Raw genomic sequence first — 25,268 nt, forward strand, 5'->3', positions numbered from 1 at the left:
CAATCTGATTCTTGTAAGGATACACAAAGGAAAAAATAATATTTGGATTTATTGATGAGGTTACAGTGACACTTCTGTTGCTAAAGTTATGAAATTGTTTAATATAAGTTAGTATATGTCTCAGTTCTGATGAAATTGCCTTTAAGTCTGTGTTTATGCTTGTGAATTGAGTTTTTACAATGGTAGTCTCATTCTATTATTTGAAACTTAAAAAAAAAAAAAATCTGCCAGCATTGAGTGCTGTATTTTTTATGTTAGGAATAGATTATCTCTAATACTTGAAGCACTAGCCCCAGTCTCATCAACACTACCACTGTCAATCTTGTCCATGAAAAGATCTTTCAGAATATGTAAGTTTGGGTACTGATTAGACATAATTCTAAATCATTGGGTGGTGGGAGGTGGTGGTGTGGAAAATTTCAGTGAATTTTCTATAGTTCAGTCTCCTCAATTCTCACCCACCAGTTCATTTTATTGTGAAGTTGACTAATTTTTTTTGAAGGATTTTTTTCTTTCATCCATAGCAATTAATTTCGAAACAAAAGCAACAGGCAGAGTATGCCAAACTGCAGCTTCTACAAATGTCAAGGGAATAGCCGAGTTCCTGTACTTCAAAGTAGTGAGGGTGGGTGAGGTGTGGGGGTTTGATTGAAATGAATGATTTATTAGTCTTCTATGTTCTGTTCAGTTAAGCTCTTTTTCTTTTGACCTTTAAGTATGTTCCAAATTCTTAAAACAGATTAAATTTTCTCATTTATATTTTATTTTGTTTTAAGAATAATTTATTACTTATATAATTTAGAAAAGGTTTATAGTACTGTACATGTTTTTCCTTATTGTGTATGACCATATCCTCCCCCACCCCCAGAAGGGGCGCTATTACACAATCCTTTTTTAGAGATGAAGAGAAAAATGGGAGCCAATTTACAAAAATTTGATTTGGGCATGCTATTTTGAGACATGAGATATGCCTCTCTCTCTCTCTCTTTTTTTTTTTTTTTGTAGTGCTTTCTTGCCTCACGCTCACCTAATTTGCCAGATATGTTTAAAAGTATGGCCTCAGAAATTAAAGAGTATACTTGCGATGAGCACAGGGTGATTCATGGAACTGTTGAATTACTATACTGTAAAAAACCTGAAACTAATATAACACTATTATGTTACTGACTAGAATTAACTTAACAAAAATAAAATAAAATAAAATAAAATAAAATAAAATAAAATAAAATAAAATACGGCCTCAGTCTTAATAATGATAAACCATTTTGTTTAAACTCACGATAAACTGCAAATAATTTAGATGGCCAACCCATTTTTATTGTTATCTTTCTAGGTTCGGAGCTCTCTGTGAGACTGGTTTTTCAAAATACATTTTTAAGATTTATTAAAAATATGGGTTTTACCTACTTTGTTCTTTGTAGCAAAAGTGATCATGAATGGTTCCTAGCACACTAAGGCAGTGGATGCTCTACCCACTGAGGAAGTGCCCAAGAGGAGCTTAAATCTTTGGGATTCTTTTAAGAACAGCTGGTCTGAGAAGACACTCTCCTTTCAGCTCCCCTTTCGTTTTAGTTTGAGCAATAGATATCTCTACATTAGCAATTAATTGACCTAAAATATAAGTTCTAATTAATGTATTAGAATTGCATGTGGAAAATAGTTTTCAAAAATAGAACTTTTAAAAACAAGCTATTAAAATTGTTTTGTAAAAATTTTCATTGAATTAGCTCAGTAGTGGAATTTCTCCCAAGACCTGAATTTTATCCACCATTTTTTCTCCACCTGAATAAAAGTACTGTGTGTATGTAAAGGCCATGTTGATGTGATTATAAAATCATGTCAGACTGATGTCTTTTTCATACCTTTTCTGATTTTTGCCTTGAAGTCAGTTCATAAAGGATTAATGTAATTAATGTAGATTGAATAAAATATTGATAAACGATAATGACAGATCAAGTGCACATTTTAAACCTGTATAAGAGCAAGAGAATACTCCTACAAACCAAGGGGTTTTTTTTGCTACTTATTGCCAACAGTGTATTTCCATTTCTCTTAAATGTTTGTGAAGCACATGGTTTTCCCTAGAGTTGCAGGGCTTATATTTAAAGGTTTCTACTTAGTTGTTTCTACACAACATCCTTTTAAAAATTATATTAGGTCACATCTAGGATTCAGTGCATATATTTTAAGTTTATAGATTATGGAAGGAAATAATCATTGTGCTTAAAAAGAGTCCATATTTAGGTGCACACTTGGGTGGCTCAGTCAGTTGGGCTTCTGCCTTTAGCTTAGGTCATGATCCCCAGGTCCTGGGATGGAGCCCTATGTCAGGCTCCGGGCTTAGTGGGGAGTCTGCTTCTCCCTCTCCCTCTACCCCTCACCCCCACCTTGTGTGCTCTTTCTCTTTCCATCTCAAGTAAATAAATAAAATCTTAAAAAAAAAAAATCCAGTCCATAGTTAGGACTTACTAAATGGAACCTTCTTCCCCTAGGCTTTTCAGATAATAAAAATTTTTATTGTGTAAAGGAGGAAGAGAATTTAGCATCTGCATTAGGATCATTTTTTCCTATATCCTATTAGCTAATTCCAAGATTGTTTAATATGGTATCCACCCATTTCATTTGGCTGCAACTTTTGCTTTCATGAAAGTAAGACTGATTGTTCTGAATTGCTGTGTATATGTGCTTTGGCACAGCATGAAGGTACCCTTAATAACATTGCCATTGTCTTTAAAACAGCTTGCAGTTATGACTACAAATAAAAGGGTGCGACAGGAGGGCATAGCAGATAATGGTTCTTTTTTCCGCCCTGAGTGTTTAACAAATCTGCTTTGTACTATGAGCCTTTTGTGTGCCCTTGGACTACCTACTGTATTTTCTGTATATTGTTCCTAGTCAACTAAAGTGTTTGCATATTTGTCACTGTAACTTTGACATGTCTACAGTTGATTTCTTTTGTGGAGGCAAGCAAAACAAAATGTGTGGAAAGAAGTGGGTGGCCTTGCCTCTCTTAGCATTTATTTTTTCACCTGCATGTTTAAGTTACCTGTCTGAATTATTTTGGGTGACTCTTGTCCTCCTAACGTTTGTTTATGTTGGTCTGTTTAGAAATTTGGGAATGGTCTTTAGTTTTAATCCTTTTCCTTTTTCAGTGCATAGTAATACTATCTGCTGTGTGTAATTTATTTTTAAACAAGAATTTTCTGTTGAAAAAGTTGCTGGCTATTTGAATAGCTCTGTCTTAGATTGCTGAGAGATTCTGTACTGACCATTAAGGAAGGGTATTATTTCTGTTCTGCTTTATCTTTTGTTAGGGAACTATGAAGTGACGAAGGAGGAGAAAACAAATATCCATAATGTAGAAATCAGAAAAGCTTGCTTACTGCTTTGCAAGGTTATCTTTGAATCTTCTTCTTTTTTTTTTTTAAGATTTTATTTATATATTTTATAGAGATACAGTGAGACAGGGAACACAAGCAGAGGGAGTGGGAGAGGGAGAAGCAGGCTTCACACCGAGCAGGGAGCCCCATGCAGGGCTCCATCCCAGGACCTTGGGATCATGAGCTGAGCCAAAGGCAGCCACTTAACAACTGAGCCATCCAGGTACCCCTATCTTTGAATCTTTTATTCCTCATTGGCCCCTTTAAGAGAAGAAGACTGACATTTAATGGCTTTCATGGCAGTCATATATGGTTGTTAGCATTTATTCCTGTTTTGCTGATTCAGAAATGGAGGATCAGAGAAATAAGTATTCACCTAGAATTGCAGGCATATAACTTCTAATAGTGCGACTCCAAAGCCAAAACTTTTTTTTCTAAGCGTATCATTTTATACTTGAAGTGGCTTATTTTTAGGATCAGTTTTACCCTTTGGGTGATCCACTTAGTAGCATAAAATATTTAATGCATAAAATAAATCAGAATTCAGTGATGCTTAAGGTATACTAAGAAACAAGAATAACTTGTCTTTGATTTCTTATGGAATTCACTGGTAATAGCCTTACCTTTAAAGGTACTGCTGCTGTAGTACTTTAGCATGGATTTTTACATTTGATTTTCACATTAAGGTTTTTTCATGTTTGGATTATAATTTTCATTTTATAGATGCTGAAACTGAGATTCAAGCTTGAGGTAAGTGCTAAGTATTGCTAGATGTGAAGTTCAGGTTTCAGAAGAAACAGTGATTTACTATAAACAGAACCCAGTGATTTGGAATCAAGATACTTCAGGCAGTAGTCACAGTTCCTCCTTAGTTTCCTATCTTTAAAATGAAGAGGTTGAACCAGGTGATCTGTAAATGCCTCTTGAAATGCTCCAGAATGATTATGTTTTAAAAGCCATAGGGTCCATGAACTTGAACGAGAAAAATGCTAGATACTTGTTTTTACTAATCTCTAACTGAAATTTACATTTCCTTTAAACCACAGCAAATAGGCAAGCAGTCCCTGTGGCTTTGTGAAATCACAGATACTTTTATCATCCTGCTGTTGTTGCAGATATCTTGAAAATATCATTTATGTTGATTGTAATTTGGAAGCTATGGTAGTTAATAGACTTGCCATTAGAACTTGTTTTTTTAATATATTACAAAAGTAAGAATGTATTTTATACTATATGAATTTTTTAAAAAAAATGATAACTGTATTTTAATGTAATTGGATTTCTTGAGATGGGGTCCGTGATCAAAGGAGCGAGACTGATACAAAGCAAAGGTCAAGCAAAGCTTTATTTCGCCCCAGCACCAAGAATCAAACTGACCAGTCTGGGCCGTCTCTTACGGAGAGAGCAAACCCTCCTAGCCTCACAGACTTTCATAGAGCAAAGGCCATGTGGTTGAGCCTGGCCCCACACAGGAGGTCAGTGAAAGAGAAAGTTGCATAGTCATGCTAGGTCACACCCGGGTGGCCAATTGAATTACAATTCACCCTATAGTAGCTATTTGAGCTAACCTTTCACCTTGGTCAGAATTGGCACCCAGGTTTGGCGCCCAAAAGGCGGGGCCCACATTCTTTGGTAGTTAGGGAGATAGTATGTGCGCTTTACTGATTGGATGTCTCCACCTGGCCTGACTCATCCTCGTATTTGGGCTCTGTTATCAGGGACTGGTGGACCATATTTTACTGGTTTCCCAGACTTGCTTTTAAGTAAGTTCTTTGGGGGAGGGGGGGCAGCGTCAGTTTAAGTTTTACTGCACAAACAACAAAATGTCTCTTTAACCGAGATGGAGTCGCTCAGGCTAAGTAGTCCCCTACACTTGGTGTGTATATGTTTGTGTGTTTTTGCTTTAAAAAAGTTAACAGGGGTACCTGGGTGTCTTGAGTCAGCTGAGTGTATGCCTTGGGCTCAGGTCATGATCCCAGGGTCCTGGGATTGAGCCCCACATCGGGCTTCCTGTTCAGTGAGGAGCCTGCTTCCCCCTCTTTCTCCCCTCCACCCCACCCTTGTGCTCTTTCACTCTCTTAAATAAATAAATAAGCAAAATCTTAAAAAAAAAGTTTATAGTTTTCATATACTGCCAAGGGAGTTTATGGCATGAAAAGGGTTAAGTACGCTTGAACTGCATGTTCTCCTCAGTGACTGCAGGAGTTACATGGTTGATGTGAAAGAACTTTTGGATACTTATGGGAGAGACTGTATTTGGCGGGGGGGATCATCTCTATATCACTCTCTCAGGTTTCCGGATTGATGGATTATGTGATTTTTTTTTCAGTAACACAGGGAAGCTAGATAGAACCAAAATGTCAATGATAGAAATAAACTTAAGATCATCTCTATTTTGGGTATTCATTTTGCAGTAATTAAGTTTCTAAGTAGTTGTTCCATTTGAGGGATATAGGAAAAGACCTCTTCTTTGAGTTTATCTGCTCTTGATATTCCAAGCAAGGACTAGCTTGCCAAGAACAAAAGTTACCCACACAACACATGTACTGCACAAAATAGTTTTGAAACAGAAGGTGAGTTCAAGTCTGTATTACCTTAGAAACATTAGGATTATTAGGACATTTGCTGTTGAGTTTTTGTGGGTGAGAGAGAGTGCATTTGTATTTTGCTCGCCTTGTTTGTTTTGCTTGTTGGGCTCTTAGTAATGTATGTATTAGTATGAGGAAGGAAATTCTTCATGTTAGTAAGAATCAGGAATATGCACAAAATTCAGTACTGTAATTGGAACACAAAGCCTGCTGGAGTTCTGTCCTGGAGTCTGTTTTTCCATTTGAAATGCATTTATCTTTGGGTAGGGTGGGATATGCATTCTCGAAGTTACAATGAGTTTCCAGATCCTTATCAGTCAGTATTAGGAGTGACTGTTTTTAATAGTGATAATGAGGCAGCTATTCCCAGGGGGAGACTTAGTCACTGACAAAATTGTCAGGACCCTGAAATAGTTTGGGAAAACTCGGGATGGAAATAGCAAGCTGTCTCAAAAACAAAACAAAAGACTCAAGCTTCTTTTTTTGGGGACAGTGAGCTGGGGTAGGTGGAGGTAGCAAGAAACTAGATGAACTTCCCTAAGTCTGCAGGCAATCTAGAAGCCAGAGGAGATTAGTATTATTTACCTAAAGCACTCTAGTGTGAACAAGAAGTTTTGAACATCATAAGATTAAAGTGGTTAACAGCCATTAATCTGAAATTTTTTCTGTGTACATTGGCAAACTTTAATTTGACTTTGAAGAAAAAAATTCTCCTGGTAGCAGCTTGTTCTAGTTGCCAGTTTGAGAAAAATTTGGTATTTTATGCCTGATATTTTACTGGTGTTAGGTGGGGTGTGTGTGAGGGGAGTCTGCATGATCCTGAGGCCACACTGACATGCCAGCGTTTACTAATTAATAATGAAGACAAGATAATCTTTGTCATGATTAGGCAGGATGAAGATGAGAAATGTAGAACAGGTCTTTATATATGTCTAGCCTACCTTAATTTTAAGTGCAAAAGGAATCTTTTTCAGATTCAGATTTCTCCATGGCTCCCTGCCTGCCAACATAACAAGCTGTAAAACCTTGTTTAGTTTTCCTTAAATCCAGAAATGGTTCTATACCAAATCCAAACAAACCAAATCACTCTTAAGGGAATAAGTGAAAACATGTGTAGCTAGCTGCCTTGGCTGGCCTACATACGTTTGCAGATTGGCTTAGTTCTCTGTGCTAAGCAAATTCCTTCTTAAACATCCTGCGATGACCATGACCATCCGCGGCATTCATTGTGAAGGTGAACAGAGGATGTGACATTTATTTACCTGAACTGTGTTTCGCAAACTCTGACCATAATAACTTTTCTAGCTAGCTAGACAGCTGACAGCTAGCTAATAGCTGACCTGACAGCTATGTAAGACAGAATAAAATCAAATGCTCTCCAGTTGTGTTCAAATAAAACATATGGTATATTACAATTTCTGTGTACTGAAAACTTTTTAATTTAGTGTCAGGCATAGTAAAGGTATGAAAGAAATTGAATTTGTTGCCACCTTAAAGTCACATTCTAGAGTTAATTATGTTTATTTGAATTTTTCACAGAGTTAAGTGGAAAATCTCTTTCTGGTGTTTGGAAAGAATGTAGGCTTGCCTAGGGAAACCCACTGTGAGATATGGGGTCATTTGGTATCAACTGCTGAGCTAACTACCTTCTGGAAGGTAAACCACCACCTTTTCCTGAGTTGTGCCAGATTAGGTATCATGTGACCCAGCAGTATCCTTAACTAGTAGTTAGAGTTACAGATGATTTTGAATATTAGGTGGTGTGGGAAAACAAAGGCAAAAGAAAAATTAAATTTCTGTAGCTCTTACAGCCCATAGACAGGTTCTTGAAACAGGCAGAGTGATACTCCTGTAGGAACTCAGCTGCCTTGATGTTATTATTTTGCTAAAGGGCAAAAAGGATTCTTAATGATGTATTTTTTTTTTTAAAGATTTTATTTATTTGTCAGACGGAGATCACAAGTAGGCCAAGAAGCAGGCAGAGAGGAGCAACCAGGCTGAGCAGAGAGCCCTATGTGGGGCTTGATCCCAGGACCCTGGGATCATGACCTGAGCCAAAGGCAGAGGCTTTAACCCACTGAGCCACCCAGGCGCCCTGGCAAAAGTGATTCTTAATCTTAGCCTGACCCCCCAGGATCCTTTAAGTCTACTTTAACATATAAAAATTCCTTTGGAAACTTCCTTTATCTCTACCTCCCAAGATATATTTTTGCAGGCATCCCCCAAGCATATGACCCACTGATAAAAATCTGAAGGGTCTCATGACTAAGGTTTTATTAGATAGCAATAGATGACCTTTTCCTAACAACAGCTAGCCCCTTCAAGGTCCAGGAAACCTTACTTCCAAAATTCCTTAGAGACTTAAGCTATCCCTATCCCTCTCCGAACTTCAAAGTATATAATCAGCCTCTCCTCATGACCCCAGTGCAGCTCTTCCTGCACATGGATCCTGTCCCCATACTTTAATAAAACCGCCTTTTTGCTCCAAAGACATTTCAAGGATTCCTTCTTGGCCATTGGTTTCAAACCTTAACATCTTTCCTACATCATTAGACAGTAGTAAGATGCTTAACTTTTTACATTTTTTGTAGAAAATTTGGAAAAACTACAACAAATGGAAGGAGAAATTTGTTGAGAATACTTGTAATATGAAAGGGGAGTCATGATCTAAAACATTCTGAAGTTTTTCTGCTTGTTTTTCTCATGTTTTTATTTTGTATTTTTTATTAAAGTTTTAAATGTGCATAATGATGTAATAGCTTTATAAGATGTGTTTTGAAAGGCAGCAGTTCTCCCCCCACTTCATCTCCCACTCTCCCTCTCTAGAGGCATACGTTTTAATTTCTTGCCGTGGATTCTTTTTGTATTTATCTCTGTGTTCCTGTAGAGGAGGAAGATTTTTTTTCCTACTACCCTTCTAGGTTCTCCAACTGGGGCCCTGTAAGTTGAACTGACAAAAGACAGATTAACAAGAGAAAAGCATACAAATTTATTTAATAAAAGGTTTATATGACACAGGAGGCTTCATAAGGAAATGAAGACCTAAAGAAATAGTTAAGCCTGAGTATTTTTATACTACATTTGATGGAAGAGTGGAATGTCATAAAAATGTGATCGTATTAAAGAATATAAACTAAGGGTATTAAACTGGAGAAACTTAGCAAAGCCATTTCCTTTGGCTTTCTGTCTGTATCCCTCCATCTTCACAGAAAGGGATGTTTCTTTCCTCCAGGTATAGGAAGGATATCTCTTACTTGAAGATCTTAGGCCCTGCTTCAGGAGAGAAGGGAAGGTCAGAAAGTCCTTGCTGCACCTGCTGTTTCTCACATTTCTTCAGTTTAAAATACTCAGTATGCCAAGGCATCATATTTGGGGGTAGCAGGTTCTGAATACTGTCATTCAAAACAGCATGTTTGTATTCTGATTTCTTGATTTCTCAGCTTTAGACAGTATTTCTTGATTTCCCATTCTGCCAGGGTTTAGTTCTTCTTTGACTTCCCCAGATACCCTTTTTACTTTTTCTTCTCTGGTCCTAATGTAGTTGTTTATAACTTGGGTTAAATTGATATTCAGTGTGTACACAGTTAAGACAGAACATGTGGGGTGCTGGGGTGGCTCAGTTCATTAAGTGTCTGCCTTTGGCTGGGTTCATGATCTTAGCATCCTAGGAGCTTAGCCCCTCATTAGGGTGGGGGGTGGTCCCTGCTCAGCATGGAGTCTATTTCTCCCTCCCCCTTTGCTCCTGCCCTCCCCCGCCCCCGGCTCATGCACACATGCACACACCACACACTGTCTCTCTCAAATAAATAAAATCTTAAAAAACAAAAAACTGAACATGCTATTCACAGTTAAGCCACAGAGTAATCTATGAAAATTTGTACTTTTCTATACAACTTTTGGGTTTCCCTGAAATTTTAATTTTTTTTTGGTTATTATTTACATTTAATTTGAAACTACTCACTAATGTAGTTCAGATTGTATCTTGTCCATATTTCCTTTCAGGAAGTTCTGACACTTCAGATATTCACTTAGTTTCCCGTATTCTTAAAGATGTGCTTCCATCTGGAGTGGTTGCCACTATTTTTATGCACAGCTCTTATCCTGGGACTTCCTCACCAGCGTCTTGGGGTTACATTTTACCTCTTTGTGTTGGATTTCTTGTTTTCTAGATCTCCTGTTTTCCTGTTTATTGGTTTATGCTTTTATTTTGGCAGAATATATTCTGATATATTAGGTTCCTGATAATTTATGTGATTGGTTCTTTTCTTTGTTTCTCAGTGTTGGAAATTGCACAGTAAGGTGACTTAGTGTGAGTTTGGTTCTGTCCATTGTGCTGAGTACTGGATGAACCCTTTAAATCAGGGAACTACTTTGTTCATGACTTTCTCCCCACTCTCTTTATTTAAATTCATTTAATTACTCTCTACACCCAGCGTGGGGCTCAGACTTATGACCTCCAGATCAAGAATTGCATGCATGCTCGGGTGCGTGGGTGGCGTACTGGGTTAAGCTTCTGCCTTCGGCTCAGGTCATGATCTCAGGCTCCTGGGATCAAGCCCCCCATCTGGCCCTCTGCTCAACAGGGAGCCTGCTTCCCCTCTCTCTCTGCCTGCCTCTGCCTACTTGTGATCTCTCTCTCTGTCAGATTAGTAAAAAAAAAATCTTAAAAAAAAAAAAAGAAAAGAATTGCATGCTCATGGGACGCATGAGTGGCTCAGTCCATTAAGCATCTGCCTTTGGCTCAGGTCATGATCCCAGAGTCCTGCGATCGAGTCCTGCATTGGGCTTCTTGCTAAGTGGAGAGCCTGCTTCTCTCTAGGCCTGCCACTTGTGCTCACTGTTATGCACTTGCACTCTCTCTCTCTGACAAATAAATAAATAATATCTTAAAAAAAAAGAATTGCATGTTCTTCCAGCTGAGCTAGCCAGGCACCCCAATTTTCTCCCCTACTTTTTCCTTTTTTTCCCTCTTATTTTCTCTTGAACTCTGTTACTCAGGTATTGGACTTGCTGAATTGATCTTCCAGTCTTGTTTTGCTATTCTAATGAGTTTTTCATTTTGGCTGTTGCATTTTTTAATTACCAAGAAGGCATGGTTTTGCTCACTTTCGCTTAGTTTTTTTCTTTTCTTTTTAAAGCTTACTGTTCTTTACATTTGTGATACTTTCTTTTATGTTTCTGAAAATGTTCATGCTGTCTTTTTCCCCAGAGTTTTCTTCTGTTTGCATAAACTCTGTAAGGACTAGCTCTGTAATTTGCAGGGCCAAGTACAGAGGGACTGTGTCGGTCATTTACTGAAGAATTTCAAGACAATAACAGTAAAGAATTAAACCTAACACAGAGCTCTTCTAAGTGCGGGGCACTCTGACTGTGTAGGTCACACACCTATGAAGCTGACCCTGCTCTCCCTTCTAACTTGGTTTTTCTGTTTCATCTTTTTTATGCCAGAGAGGCCTTACAGTTCTTGGCTTTTGCTGATATTTAGTAGTGGGATCTTAGAAAGCCGATTGGAAGCTCTGAATATGTAGTAGGACTTAGCAGTTGTCAGCTTCACCATAGGAAGATCTGGCCAAACAAATTTTTTTTTTTTTTTTTAAGATTTTATGTATTGGGGCGCCTGGGTGGCTCAGTGGATTAAGCCGCTGCCTTCGGCTCAGTTCATGATCTCAGGGTCGTGGGATCGAGTTCCGCATCCGGCTCTCTGCTCAGCAGGGAGCCTGCTTTCTCCTCTCTCTCTCTGCCTGCCGCTCTGCCTACTTGTGATCTCTCTCTGTCAAATAAATACATAAAATCTTAAAAAAAAAAGATTTTATGTATTTATTTGTCAGAGAAGGAGAACAAAAGCGAGAGTGAGAGAGGGAGAGAAGAGAGAAAGCGCGAGTGCGCATGCAAGTAGGGGGAGTGGCAGGCAGAGGAAGAAACAGGTTCCCACTGAGCAGGGAGCCCAAAGTAGGACTGGATCCCAGGACCCTGGGATCATGATCTGAGCCAAAGCAGATGCTTAACTGACTGAACCACCCATCAAAATTCCCCTGAACGAATTTTGATTGAGAATTTGTCATTTTCTTTAAATTTTTCCTAGACTAATTGGTAATATTCCCCTGACAAGTCTCTCCTAATCTCCCATGCCTGAAGATGAAGGCCTGACTGTCAGCCTTTTGGGAAAGGGTATTGATGGGGAGCTAGGGTTGGTGACTAGTATTGGCACATCAGAGACAATTCTTAAATTTTTAGGAACTTTGTGAGTCATTTGCTAAATGTAACAGTTACTAAAGATTAAACAAACTTAAAATGAAATATTATATTAATCACATCAGTAATACTAAAAATTCACCACCTCCTAATTATTTTTTTACATTTTGTTATTACGGAAGCTCTTGGTGTTATTTACATCTAATTTATATGGTGGAAATACTGTTTAATGATAGGTTACCATGCATGTCTTCTGAACTCTGCCTATAGCGGTATTTTTTAGCTTGAAGCAGCCATGGTAAGAGTATTTATACCATAAAAATTTTAGCAGATATTACAAATAACTCCCCTTGTTCCTCCCCTGACACCCCTGCTCCCCCCAGGTAGTTGTTAAACATTTACTTTTACCAACACAGCGTGGAAAGGGATCTAGTACATATATTAACTTAAACTGCCTTCATCTTATCTGGTGATTCCTTAGTCCATATAACTCTTTGTTTTAACTCTCTTTAGATTACCTTCAGCCTATTTTAAGAGTGAGGGAAGGGCATTTGCCTGCCTGTCTGAAAGACTGCATCTGGGAATTTCATTTTAGGAAGATTTTCTGTTAACCCTTCCCATTTTATCTTGCTTATCCTTTTGGGGGAGTGTTCCCTGATGCTTACCTTAGGATTCAGTTTTCTTGGGTCTTTGAGTCCTTTACCTTTTAGCCATTTATATTTCAGCTTTCCAAAATGTGTGGCTATAATCTCTAGTACTCTTTGTACCTTTGGGTTTGTATCTTAAAAAAAACCAAACAAACAATACACTACACTACACTACAATACAATACATAGGTGTTTGGGGAAGGATCAGCAAATAGTGTTGTGTGTTTAGTCCACCATCTGGTATTACCCAGAAGTCTGGGATATAATTCTTGAAATAAATAGGTACATAACCTTAGCAATTTAAGGGTGTTCTGAATAGGCTTAGCCAATCCCCTGCTGGTTTGCAAGTCCTATAAATACAGTCAGGAAATAATTCTTCTGATTCTAGGAGATTTTTTCTTTTCATAAAACAGGAAGTAACTATAAGTAGGTATTAAATCAGATGACTTGCTGTTAGGTTTTTATGTGGATGTGTGGGGGCGTAAGGAAACACATAGTGCAGTATCAGGTCACATAGTTTGGTTTGAGGGTACTTAATCATCCTACGTCTATAGCGATTCCGGTTGTCCTTCAGTGGCTGGATCTGGTGACCTGGTCATCTAATCCACTCTGAAGCAGGCAGACGTTGATTACTCCATCATCTAGTGAGTCTTCTAATCTTAAGACTCTGTCTCCACTTGTAACCTCTTCTGCTCAAATTCAGTGCCCTTTCCCCACATTAGATTTGATGTAATTGGGTTGGTTGGACTCTCCTTTCCTTTAATTTCATACCAGGCCACTTCATAGTCCATTGAGATCCCCCCTTGTCTACTGATGGTTACCTGAAAAAAAAAAAAGCCCTGGCTTTTTCTTTTTGTTTGGTTGGATTTTTAAAAATCGTTTGTAGGGGCACCTGGGTGGCTCAGTGGGTTAAAGCCCCTGCCTTCGTCTCAGGTCATGATTCCAGAGTCCTGGGATCAAGCCCCACATCGGGCTCTCTACTCCGCAGGGAGCCTGCTTCCTCCTCTCTGCCTGCCTCTCTGCCTACTTGTGATCTCTATCTGTCAAATAAATAAAATCTTAAAAAAAAAAAATCGTTTGTAATTTCTGATCTCCTGCCTAGGAAGAAATGCATCTCTTTCTCAGGATTGGTCGAGAGGATTAGGTTAGGTTTTTTTCCATATGTTATGTGCTCAGGACCAAAATTCTATGGAGAGCCTGAAAAGGTTTTTTTCCATGTTTTGAACTTTATTCACTTAAAAAAACTTACATGAGTCTAACTATTAAATCATCATCACGTTTTTAACAAATCACCGTAGGGGAAAACAATAGAATACTGTGAAATTGGGACTGTCTTGAGATACTTAGGTCCTGTGACTAGCATGCATACCATACTTACCACACCATAAATGCAAGCCCTCAGAAATGGACTTGGATTTACCTTGGTGTTGCCCACATCATGCATGTGAAATAGGAAATCTATAAATGAGGGACCTTGTCTGCATGGTGTGGGGAGAATTATGGTAGCACTGTGGTAGATTTAAGAAAAACTCAGTCGGCAGTAGGCTTTGTCAAGATGACAGTGATTGCCTGCTGACCAGCAACCTCAGAAGAGCTCCTTTCCTCAGCCGTAGATGGTAAAGCAGCGAGCCTTAAGGTATAACTGAGCTGCTCCCACACCACTCAGGTTTTGAAATGTCCTAAGCCAAGTGGTAGGGTGAACTTTTCACCAAATTTATCAGCAATTTCTTTTTTCTGCCTCCTTTCACTTAGGGGACACTTAAGTAAGTTTTAAGGTGAGAAAGTTTAAAAAATTTTTATGTACAGTCATGGTCTTTATTAAAACTTGTTAAAACTGGCTTGCTGTGGAAATAGCAGATGGCTGTGATAAAATGGGAACACGTCTAAAAAGAAACCAGTGCAGATTAAGGCATAATTAAAAATATCTTTTATATGATTCACTAAAATGTTTTTCTTTTGGGCTGTTAATATTGTGTCCTCTTTTTATTCATCTTTGACAAAACCACGGAATTTTTAGAAGGACAGAAAATGACTAGTGAAGGCTTTGAAATTTCTTCTTTTAGAGATTTTTAGGACTTGGACTTTCTAAAGTCAAAGAATCTTGAAAATAAGACAGTTACTTGTAAGAGCAAGGCTGATACTGTTTTTTTTTTTTTTTTTTTTTTGCTTTTTTTCTTCAGTGAGTTGTCAAAATATGGGTTACTTATCAGGAATACCTGGTCCTCTTGTAATACAAAGAATATCAGAAGGATTTTATCTACCGATGTCTTAAAATGACAAAAGTTTTACATATATCCCTCACTTCTCCTCCCACTAAAAAGAAGAATAGGTATTTTCCTTTATTTCCTTTGCACCATTGCCCAAAGTAGGTATATATGACCTTTTGGAGGGATAACTTGTGACATTTCTAACTGGTCCCAGTGCTTACCTCAGTGCCAAGACCCAGTAGGTGTTTAACATTCATTGAATGAAATGAAGCAATACTGATTCCAATCTGGTGTGTTTCCTATCCATTCTCTATAAAGCTGCACCAGGGATCTGTCAAAAATACTGAACCAACCATGCTACTTCCCCCTAAAAATCCTTTAGTGTCCCTCAGCTACTTAAAGTTTGCCTCTCAGACTTTTTTCCTTCTTAAATTGTTTTTGGTATTATAAAATCAATGTATATACTGTGGTCAGAAACCCAAACATTGAAAATAGATTAAAAAAAAAAAAAAAGTCCCTAACTCTCCTCCCAACTGACCAGTTTGCTGGACATTAGTGTATTTTTCTGTGTATTTGCAAATTACATATAGTCTTTTCAGTTTTGTTTTACACCAATAGTATTATACGAAAATACTGTCCCCTCTTTCCTTTTTCCTTTCCATTGGTTGGGTGAAGTTTTTAATATCATGGAAATTAATCCTTTGTATATATTACAAATACTGTTCTCCTAGTCTTTTGCTTATGTTTTAACTTTATGGTGTCTTCTCCACAAATAGATATTTAGAATTTGTATTTAGTCAGATATGTCAGTATTTGTATATTTAAGGAAGGAGGAGTTACTTCCCACTAAGAATTTAGAATAATTCATATTTGTCAGAATTGGATTTTACTTTTTTTTAAAGTAGGCTCCACTTTTTAAAGTAGGATGTGAACTCACAACCCTGAGATGGAGACCGGGGCTGAGATCAAGAATTGGACACTTAACTGAACCACCTAGGCACCCTTGGATTTTATATTTTACTCATTCTGGCACTTTTAAGTTTTTATGATGAAGTAGGCATCTACCTTTCACTCAGATAATCCAATTTTCTCAGTTTATTCAAACATCCTGCTTTAATCATTTAGAATGTTGTTTTCTTGATCTATTTATTTCTGATCTCTATGCTGTTTTGATTACTCTAGCTTTTATGTATGTTTTGGGAATTTTATTTTTCCCACCACAAATCTTATTGACTGTTCTCTTTTAAAATTTAGATATAAATTCCATGCCATAAGATTCGCCTTTTAAGAGTATACAGTTCACTGGTGTTTAGTATAGTCACAAAGTTGTGGAACCATCACCTAATTTTCATAACCCCTTAGAAGAAACTTCACACCTGTCACTCCCTACACTCCGACCCCTTGTCCCCACTTTCCAACAAGCCCCTAGGCAACCATTAATCTACTTTCTGTCTCTGTAGGTTTCCTATTCTGGACATTTCCTGCATATGGATCATAAGATATGGGATCTTTTGTGTCCGGATTCTTTCACTTAACATACTATTTTCAAAGTTCATCCATGTCTTAGTATTGTGATGAGCATGCTGTGAAGGTGCCCTCAGAAGCTGTGTCTTTCCACAGTGTCGGCTTTATTCACTCAGGAAGCAGGGTTAACATAATTATAAAGCAGGTTCAGGATTCCAAACTCAATGACATTTCATCACATGATTCACTTGGCTTCTTACAGGGCGCACAAAGCAGAACACAGGTCACACAACAAACATGATAACACAGGGGGCAGAGAGTTAACAAACCAAATGAGAAGTCTGCCTGAGCAGTCAGTCCGTGAGCACACAGTTGAGGTAAGTAAGGCCTCTGTCCTGTCTGGGTCAGCCCTTGGCACTTACTGCTTACAGTGTTCAAGGAGTGAATGATCTTAGTTTGAAGGTCAGTCAGGCAGAGCCTTTGGTGGCAAATGCCTTTTTTAAGTGATCAGACATAGAAGGGTCCATGTTTGAAGAATCTGACAGTTTGCTGCAAAAATTCTCTCTTTTTAAAGGGATTTAATCAATTTTGGACCCTGCAGATCTCCTCTGCTTCTGCTCGTTATCAGTTCTGGGGTGTTGTTAACTGGTACTTTTCTTGGTGATACCTCATAGCTATAGTACCCTTATCTGCTTGTGACGTTGCTTGACACAGTCCCCTGGTTGATACAAGTGACTCCATCTTGCTTTCTCCTGAGGGGTGGGCAGAGGGAGAGAGAGAGAATCTCAAGCAGACTCCCTGCTGAATGCAGGGCCCAACACGTGCCTTGCTCTCATGACCCTGTGATCATGACCTGTGCCAGAATCAAGAGTTGGATGATTAAATGACTGAGCCACCCAGGTGCTCCCATCTTGCTCTCTACAAGTGCTTGTACCATCACTTTATTAATCTGTCGTATGCAGATACCGTAGTTTATCCAGTCGTCCACTGATGGACATCTGGTTTGTTTTCACCTTTCACTTTTTACCTGTTTTAAATAGTGCTGCTATAAAATTTGTGTACAACTGTTTGAGTGTCTTGTCTTCAGTTCTTTGGAGGTATATCCCTAGGAAGAGAGTTGTTGGGACGTGGTAATTCTTTGTTTAGTGTTTTTTGTTTGATTTTATATTTTGATCTTTTGTCTGTAAGTTTTTGAACTATTAGACCAAGTAATATTTAATTTGATTTTTAATAGGAAAACCCCATAGCCTGTAGTTTGCAAGTAAGGAGAGATTTTTGTCTCTTCCCTTTGAATATTTTAGTTTCTGTTTTTTGGTAATGTGCTGGCTGGCATCTTTGTTTTGTTCCTGGATATAGGATGGGAATCTTTTTAATATTTTGCTATTGGATATGCTGTGTTCTATAAATTTATGTTAGTTTCCTTTTATTAAGGTCAAGTTTTCCTGTTTGGTAAGAATTTTTTGAAAATCAGGAATAGGCGCTGCATTGTTTCCTTTTAGGAATTTTATTGCACTGTGGCATCTTTCCTTCAAACTGCTAATGGGTCAGGAGCATTGGGCTTGTACTACTTGGTTGACACGTGGTCAAGTGGATTTTTCTTCCCTTCCAAACTGATGGTTGTTACACATACACAAAACTCATTGTAGGAGATTAGTAGGAGACTAATGCAAGTGAGAAAACTAATGTGTTTTGTGTATGTGTGACCAATCCGAAAACCAGTCTAAGAACCTCAGTTCTGGAAAATCTGTAGCAGCGGCAAGTTCAGCAATGGTATAGAGCTGTTCATGTTAGAATATAGTCCAACATTTATTTCCTTCAGTCCATTTATTTCGCTCATTTTTTCCTGTAAACTAAACAGTTTAAAATCTTGCTATTCAGAATCAAGAAACACACTCCTTTTAAGTGTTTATAAATATATTCCATAATTGGTTCTATTCTCCTCTCACCTTGTTCCTGATAAAAAATAAACCTACAAAATGCTTTGAATTTTAAGCAAGTGGCAAATTGTCTCTGTTCACAGGGTGCTCATCACCATAGTAACAAGAAGCCAACTCATTTTTGAAGTGGGGCAGGATGCTGGTCCATCGCTTTTCAGAAGGACCTAAGACACTCCAAATACCTTTTTTGTAGATTAAACAACGGGCCTGCTCAAGGTGTGTCTAAATATCTTCAGCAAACACAAGTCACAGATGAAATAGTTTGTAGAGGAAGTAAAATCCCCATTTAAGGTTCTGTCACATTGCAAAGACTCCAAAACAAATCTAGATGGGCTTTACTTTCTGCCTGAAAATTATCAAGTGGCTTCCTCTTAAGGCTTATTAATGCACCCTTCACCTCCATGTCATACATGTTGAAGACAGCTGGTAGGGAAAGTCAGGGGGACTTAGGGAATTAAATGAGGCAAAGGTAAAAAGTGAGTTTTAGATTGGCCCAAATTGTGTGGGCAAGGGTCACAGATGTAATCTTTGATTTAATTTACGTGGTTAGATTTTGAATTGCCTTGTGTTAGATCTTGCTATGGAGAAAGGTTGTTTGGGATCTAAATCTCAGAGATTTTCCTTAAGTGTGTTTAAAGCTGTATTTAAAGCTTAGTTCTGGGGAGAGGGTTGGTGGAGAGAGAAAAATAGATCAGGATTTGAGATTGGTCACCTGAAACATCTACCATGACTTTTGGAGGGTGTCAGAAAACAAATCCACATTTTCAGGTAGCTAGTAAAATATAGAGGGCTATGTAATCCTTTAGATTATGAATAGAATTAGAGAGTTCAGGTAAATCAAAATATGATCTATTGAAGGGAGTCTGGCTGGTTCAGTTGGTATAGCATGCGACTCGATCTTTGGGGTTATGAGTTTGAGCTTCACGTTGGGTGTAGAGATTACTTAAGGATAAAATCTTAAAAAAAAAAATCCATTTTGGACTAGCCAAATAATATGGATAGTGATGGCAAATAAAGCATTTTTTAAAAAGTAAACCACTGCACCCATCATGGGGCTCGACGTCTTTACTCCAAGATCAACAATCACATGCTCTACTGACTGAGCCAGTCAGGTGCCCCTAAAAAAGCATAAGTTTAATAAATTGCTATCAGGAAAAACGGCAAGTTTGACATTCAGGATCGAAACACTCCTACTTATACAAACTCTGGGGACATTTTGACGTTTAGAACATTGAAGTTCTCCTGAAACAATTGGTGAGATTTTTATTCAACAAGTTTTGTCTATAATATACTCTTTTAGGCCTCATAAAGCAGTGAACAGAAGTCTTCTTGAGCTGATACTCAGTCAGAGGAAGATGCACCAACATGGATACATGTCAGGAGGGAGGGAGCAGTTGTTGCAGAGAATGTAAAGAAAGGATAAAAGGAATAGGAATGTGGGGACTAGCACTTCTTTATGTGGATATTCAAGGGGTGCCTCTCTGAGAAGATGACCCTTGAGAAAAGATGGAAATAGTCAGTGATACAGTAAATACCTGGGTGTTAAAAAACAAAATTCATCCAAATAAATTTGAAGATCTAATTGGCTTTATTAAGTGATTCATGAATCTACAGCATCCTACCTAGCAAGTAAAGGAGAGCTCCAAGGATATGTACAAAATGGAAGGTTTTTGTAGGAAGAAGGGTGGAGCAAGAAGGTTATTAGGAAAACAAACAAAAAAAAAGGTTTTGGGCTAGATCTCCTTCCCTTAAAGGGAAGGGCAAGGGGTCTGATTATGCTGATTACTCCATCTTCCATTGGGGGACTGGAGTGGGTCCTTGTGACAGATTACTTCATTTCTCCTAATCAGAAAATTCCTGACTGACTGGATAAGACTGCATTTCTAGGAGAGGTCAATACTGCAATTAGGTCAGTTATTACTTCATTTGGTGACTTCGCCTAGCCCAAGTGATGCCATTTTGGGCCTGTGGTTTTATTTTTAACAGGGGTTTGGTGCAGAAGAAAATGATAGATGGAATTTCCCTTTTCCTTTATGGGATTACACTGGCTGCTGGGTTTGAGAGTGGACCAGCAGGAGTAGAATTGAGAAAACTAGTGCAGGCAAGAAACCATGGTGGCTTAGAACAGAATGGTAGTGGAGGTGGTGGCTGGTACAAGTTGACCTTTGAACAACATGGGTTTGAACTGCATGGGTCTGCTTATCTTATTTTTATAGTACAGTACTGTAGATGTATTTTCCCAATATTTTCTTTTCTCTAGCTTTATTCTAAGAATACAGTATGTAATACATACACAAAATATGTGTTAAACAGCTGTTTGTTATTGGTAAGGCTTCTGGTCAACAGTAAGCTGCTAAGTTTTGGAGGAGTCAAAAGTTATACTTAGATTTTTGACTGTATAGAGAGGGGAGGTTGTGCCCCTAATCTCCCTCATTGTTAAAGGGTCAGCTGTAGTTGGAGTCTGAGTATATTTTAGAAGGAAGAGCCAATGGGAATTCCTGGTGTGGTTTGTGAGAGAAAAATGCGGTCAGGGATGACTCAAGGATTTTGGCTTTGGAAATTGGAAAAATAGGGTTGCTGTTTACCAAAATGGGGAGGACCGAGGAAGGGTGGTGGTGGAATGTGCACAGGGAATCAGGATTTTGATTTTGGACATGTCAAGTTTGAGACATCCAGGTGGAGATTTAATAATGTACAAACCTGGAGGTCTGGCCTCTTGGGCTGGCCCCTTGGTGCACATTTAGGTTGTATTTAGAGCCATTAGACTTGGATGGAACACTTTGCCGTTTCTGGTCTGTCTGAGGAGCCCTGGAACATCTTAGTGAATTCACATGTGTTGCTGCAAAGTATTCTAAAATTTCTAAGGGAACAGTATGGATGGTGTGTAGACTTGACATGTATTTAAAAAAATTTTTTTAAAAGATGTTTGACATGTGTGCTTGTGTTTTTTATATTTCTGTATTTCAATATAAGCTGAGTGCAATTTTTTTTTAAGATTTTATTTACTTATTTGAGAGAGCAAGTGAGCACAAGTGAGGGGAGGGGCAGAGGGAGAAGGAGAAGCAGACTCCCCACTCATCCGGGAGCCAATGTGGGGCTTGATCCCAGTAGCCCCCAGATCATGACATGTGCTGAAGTCAGATGCCTAACCAACTGAGCCACCCAGGTACCCTCTGAGTGCAGTTTTGAATGTACACTTAGTGTTTCTAATAAAGGCAAACACAAAATTCACATTTTATTAAAATTATTTCCCAATCAATCAGCCCCATATAGGGGAACTGATCGTACTTAATTAGAAATTTCGGGAGGGTGGGGTAGAGATTTTGCCCTAAAAACTATAGAGAATCACTGCATGGCAGCCTAGGAAAGGGCTGTTGGAGATTTGTGCAAAGGGTCTTTAAGAAGCAGTTTATTTCTAAAATTGATGCATATTTTGAATTTTCTCTTGTATTCTCTTCCCATTCTTAACATTAGAAATGTTTTTAAAATTAATTCCATGGAATAACATTTACTGCAAGAATGAATGTTCCAGTATGTTCTTCTCTTTAAAGTCAGTATACTATTCAGTTTTAAAATGTGAAGACTCAAAATTTGGGAGAGCTGGATGGTAATGGATGTAGTCAGGCATCTTTAGAAGGAACCTTGATCTAGGGGTGCCTAGGTGGCTTGGTCGGTTAAGTGTCTGAGCTCTTGGTTTTGGCTTATGTCATGATCTCAGCCCCATTGGGCTGTGTGCTTGAGATTCTCTTTCTCCCTTTCCACTGCCTCTCCTGTCCCCTCGCTCTCAAATAAATAAATCTTTTTTTTTTTAAAGATTTTTTTTTTTTAAATTTTTGTTTGAGAGAGAGACAGTGAGAGAGAGCATGAGCAAGGAGAAGATCAGAGGGAGAAGCAGCCTCCCCATGGAGCTGGGAACCCGATGTGGGACTCGATCCCTGGACTCCAGGATCATGACCTGAGCTGAAGGCAGTCGTCCAACCAAGGACGAGCCACCCAGGCGTCCCCAAATAAATAAATCTTAAAAAAAAGAAAAGAACATGGTCTCATTAAATTAGCAGCTGAAGAGATTTAGAACAATTAAGGGAATTAGCTCAAGCTCAGAAGATTATGAATACCTAGGAAGTTAAAATCCATTTGACCGTATTACAAGAAAGTATTTAATAAACCGAAGTTGATGAGGCTTTAAGGAGGAGCTTAAAAAAATTGTAAGCTATGCTTGTTCTGCCTTTAGGAAGGCGTGGAGGTCCTGAATTTTCTTGTGTTGAGGAAGTTCTTTTTAAAAATTTTTTTTAAATTTTATTTATTTGTCAGAGAGAGAGGGCACAGGTGAGAGCGCAGGCAGAGGGAGAAGGAGACTCCCTGCTGAGCAAGGAGATGGATGCGTGACTCATCCCACCTGGGATCCTGACCTGAGCTGAAGGCAGACATCTGACTAAGCACCCAGGCGTCCCAAGTTCTTTGGTTCTTTTTTTTTTTTTTTTTAAAGAATTTATTTTATTCATTTGACAGAGAGAGATCACAAACAAGTAGGCAGAGAGGCAGAGAGAGAGGAGGAAGCAGGCTCCCTGCTGAGCAGAGAGCCCGATGCGGGACTCGATCCCAGGACCCTGAGATCATGACCTGAGCCGAAGGCAGCGGCTTAACCCACTGAGCCACCCAGGCGCCCCTCAAGTTCTTTGGTTCTTAAGGGGGTATAATTAGTCATGAGTCAAAAACTGTATGTACATAAGGATTCATCATAACTTGGTTGAACTATTCCTTAGGTTATTTTTCTTTCTTTGCTTTTTTCACTTGTAACCCAAATCTTCTGATTTAATAATATTGGTACCAGAAGAGGAGACAAATATGAATGAAGGACTCAGGTACTCCAATTTCTGAAATTGGAATTTTGATCCCCATTATGACTTAATAAATCTACACTAATTTTTAGTATAAGCTAACCTTTAGAGCCTTGTCAGCTCAAGAGTTCGGTGATAAAATTGGGTTTTCTGGTCCTGTCTAAAGACATGGCTAGATGGTCATCTCATGGTTCTTTGATTGATAATTCCCACAGTAAGGAGGATTCTTTTCAGGAAACCAAATAAACATTACACTTTCTTTGTTTCTATTTTATTTTGAGCACGAAATAACAAGATCGGATGATCTTAAAGGATGTTTAATCAAGTTTTAAATTTCTTGATGCCTTTGAATTGCTTCCTTTCTAAAATTTTAACATAATTCTATTCAGTATTATTTTGGATACTCACTGAATTTTTCTGTTACTGGATTTGTGGGATATGGGTAGAAATGTGATAGTGGAATAAGATTAAAATACCTGTGCAACTTTTATTTAGAAAAGGCATTTTGGGACTTAAGTCTTTGTTTAAGACCAAAAAGAAAGTTTACAATAATTTGATTTTCTGATAAAATTTGCCTTTTGAGCCTTCCCATTTCCTTTTTTCTAGGGCCATGCTAGGAAAAATGTTAATTTTAATACTGCCTTTTTTTTTTTTAACTTTATAGCTAGCCTTTATTTTTGTGTTACATTCAAAGATAATGCTTTTCCTGTTTGATTTGCCTGTTTTTTGTTCCTCTACTGATGTTTCTCTTTCCCCTTGCCATCTTCCCAAATAGGAACCTATAAGAAGGCACTTATCTGTAGTTTTGATTTGTATGTTTCCTGTAATCATGCAAGAAATTTAGAGCTGAATTGTATCAGATAGCTATGATATTAGTCTTCTCTTTCCATCAAATTTAATTTTAGTGTTTAAAACTTAGGAAATACTGTACTCGTATGCTACCAGTGAGTGACCTAAAGAATAATGTCTTGATTTTTAGTGTGATTCCTAGGTGTTCTTCCTTTCCCTTATATTGTCTCAAAATCTCTTTGAAGTTTCTTTGTGTCTCTTCATAAATCTTCTAAAATTCGTTTCAAATTTATGAGTATTTCAGGAATGGTGTGAGCACACACCAGGATCCGATTCAGTTCCAAAAGAGACCTTGCTTAATGTGCCATTTTGTTTCTATTATACTGATGTTCTTTTTTTTTTTTTTTAAGATTTTATTTATGTATTTGACAGCGAGATCACAAGTAGGCAGAGAGGCAGGCAGAGAGAGAGGGGGAAGCAGGCTCCCTGCTGAGCAGAGAGCCTGATGTGGGGCTGAATTCCAGGACCCTGGGATCAGACCTGAGCCAGAGGATAAGCCTTCAACCCACTGAGCCACCCAGGTGCCCCTATACTGATGTTTTTATCCCATTTCTAGATTTGTCATGTAAATGGACACTCATATTCTTTCTAATGAGTCCCTATTTATTAAGAATTTTTTTCACTTTATTATGTGGTTGACTGTAAAACAGCTTTCCAAATCTTTTGCATCAAATATATTATTTATGTATGATACATATGCTCAGTACTTCCTTTTCTCTCTATAAAGAGCTTTTATGTACATATGCTTTATTGTCTATTTTCCAGCTAGAACGTTTATTTAATGAGGATGAGAATTTTTATATTTTTTCACTACTGTATCCCTGGTCTTTGGAAGAGTACCTGGTACATAGTAGATGCTCAGTAAATAATGAGTGAGTGAATGAAAGATCGAATTAGTATCTTAGCTCCCAAACTGAGATTTGAATAGAAGGAGAAATGATTGCTTGAATGTTCAAATTAGAGAGTGGACATTATTTTATACTTGTGATGTGAAATGCAAGAAAATTTACCAACTTAAAGGATTGGTGAAAACTCCCAGGAATAAGAAAGGCCTGATCTCTTTAGGCCCCACAGATAGTTGCAAATTTTTTTTTTTTTAATTAAGTAGGCTCTGTGGCTTGAGCTCATATGGCTTGAGCTCATAACCCTGAGATCAAGAATTGCAT

The 25,268-nt window shown here is 38.1% G+C and overlaps 1 protein-coding gene across 5 annotated transcripts in view; it reads left to right on the top strand.

The window, feature by feature from the left end:
- Nucleotides 1–25,268, top strand: part of FBXO34 (F-box protein 34) — a 135,066-nt gene that overhangs the window by 84,372 nt on the left and 25,426 nt on the right. The window contains exon 1 of one of the 5 annotated variants that reach the window (XM_032344291.1): nt 16,269–16,855. The exons of 3 other annotated variants lie outside the window; for them this stretch is intronic. The gene's annotated coding sequence lies outside the window, so the exon portion shown is untranslated. Of the gene's footprint in view, nt 1–16,268; nt 16,856–23,065; nt 23,083–25,268 lie in introns of those variants that run through there. One more of the 5 variants, XM_032344293.1, reaches the window with a different exon arrangement.

This window comes from Mustela erminea, chromosome 5, assembly GCF_009829155.1.
Source record: "Mustela erminea isolate mMusErm1 chromosome 5, mMusErm1.Pri, whole genome shotgun sequence".
Lineage (NCBI taxonomy): Eukaryota > Metazoa > Chordata > Mammalia > Carnivora > Mustelidae > Mustela > Mustela erminea.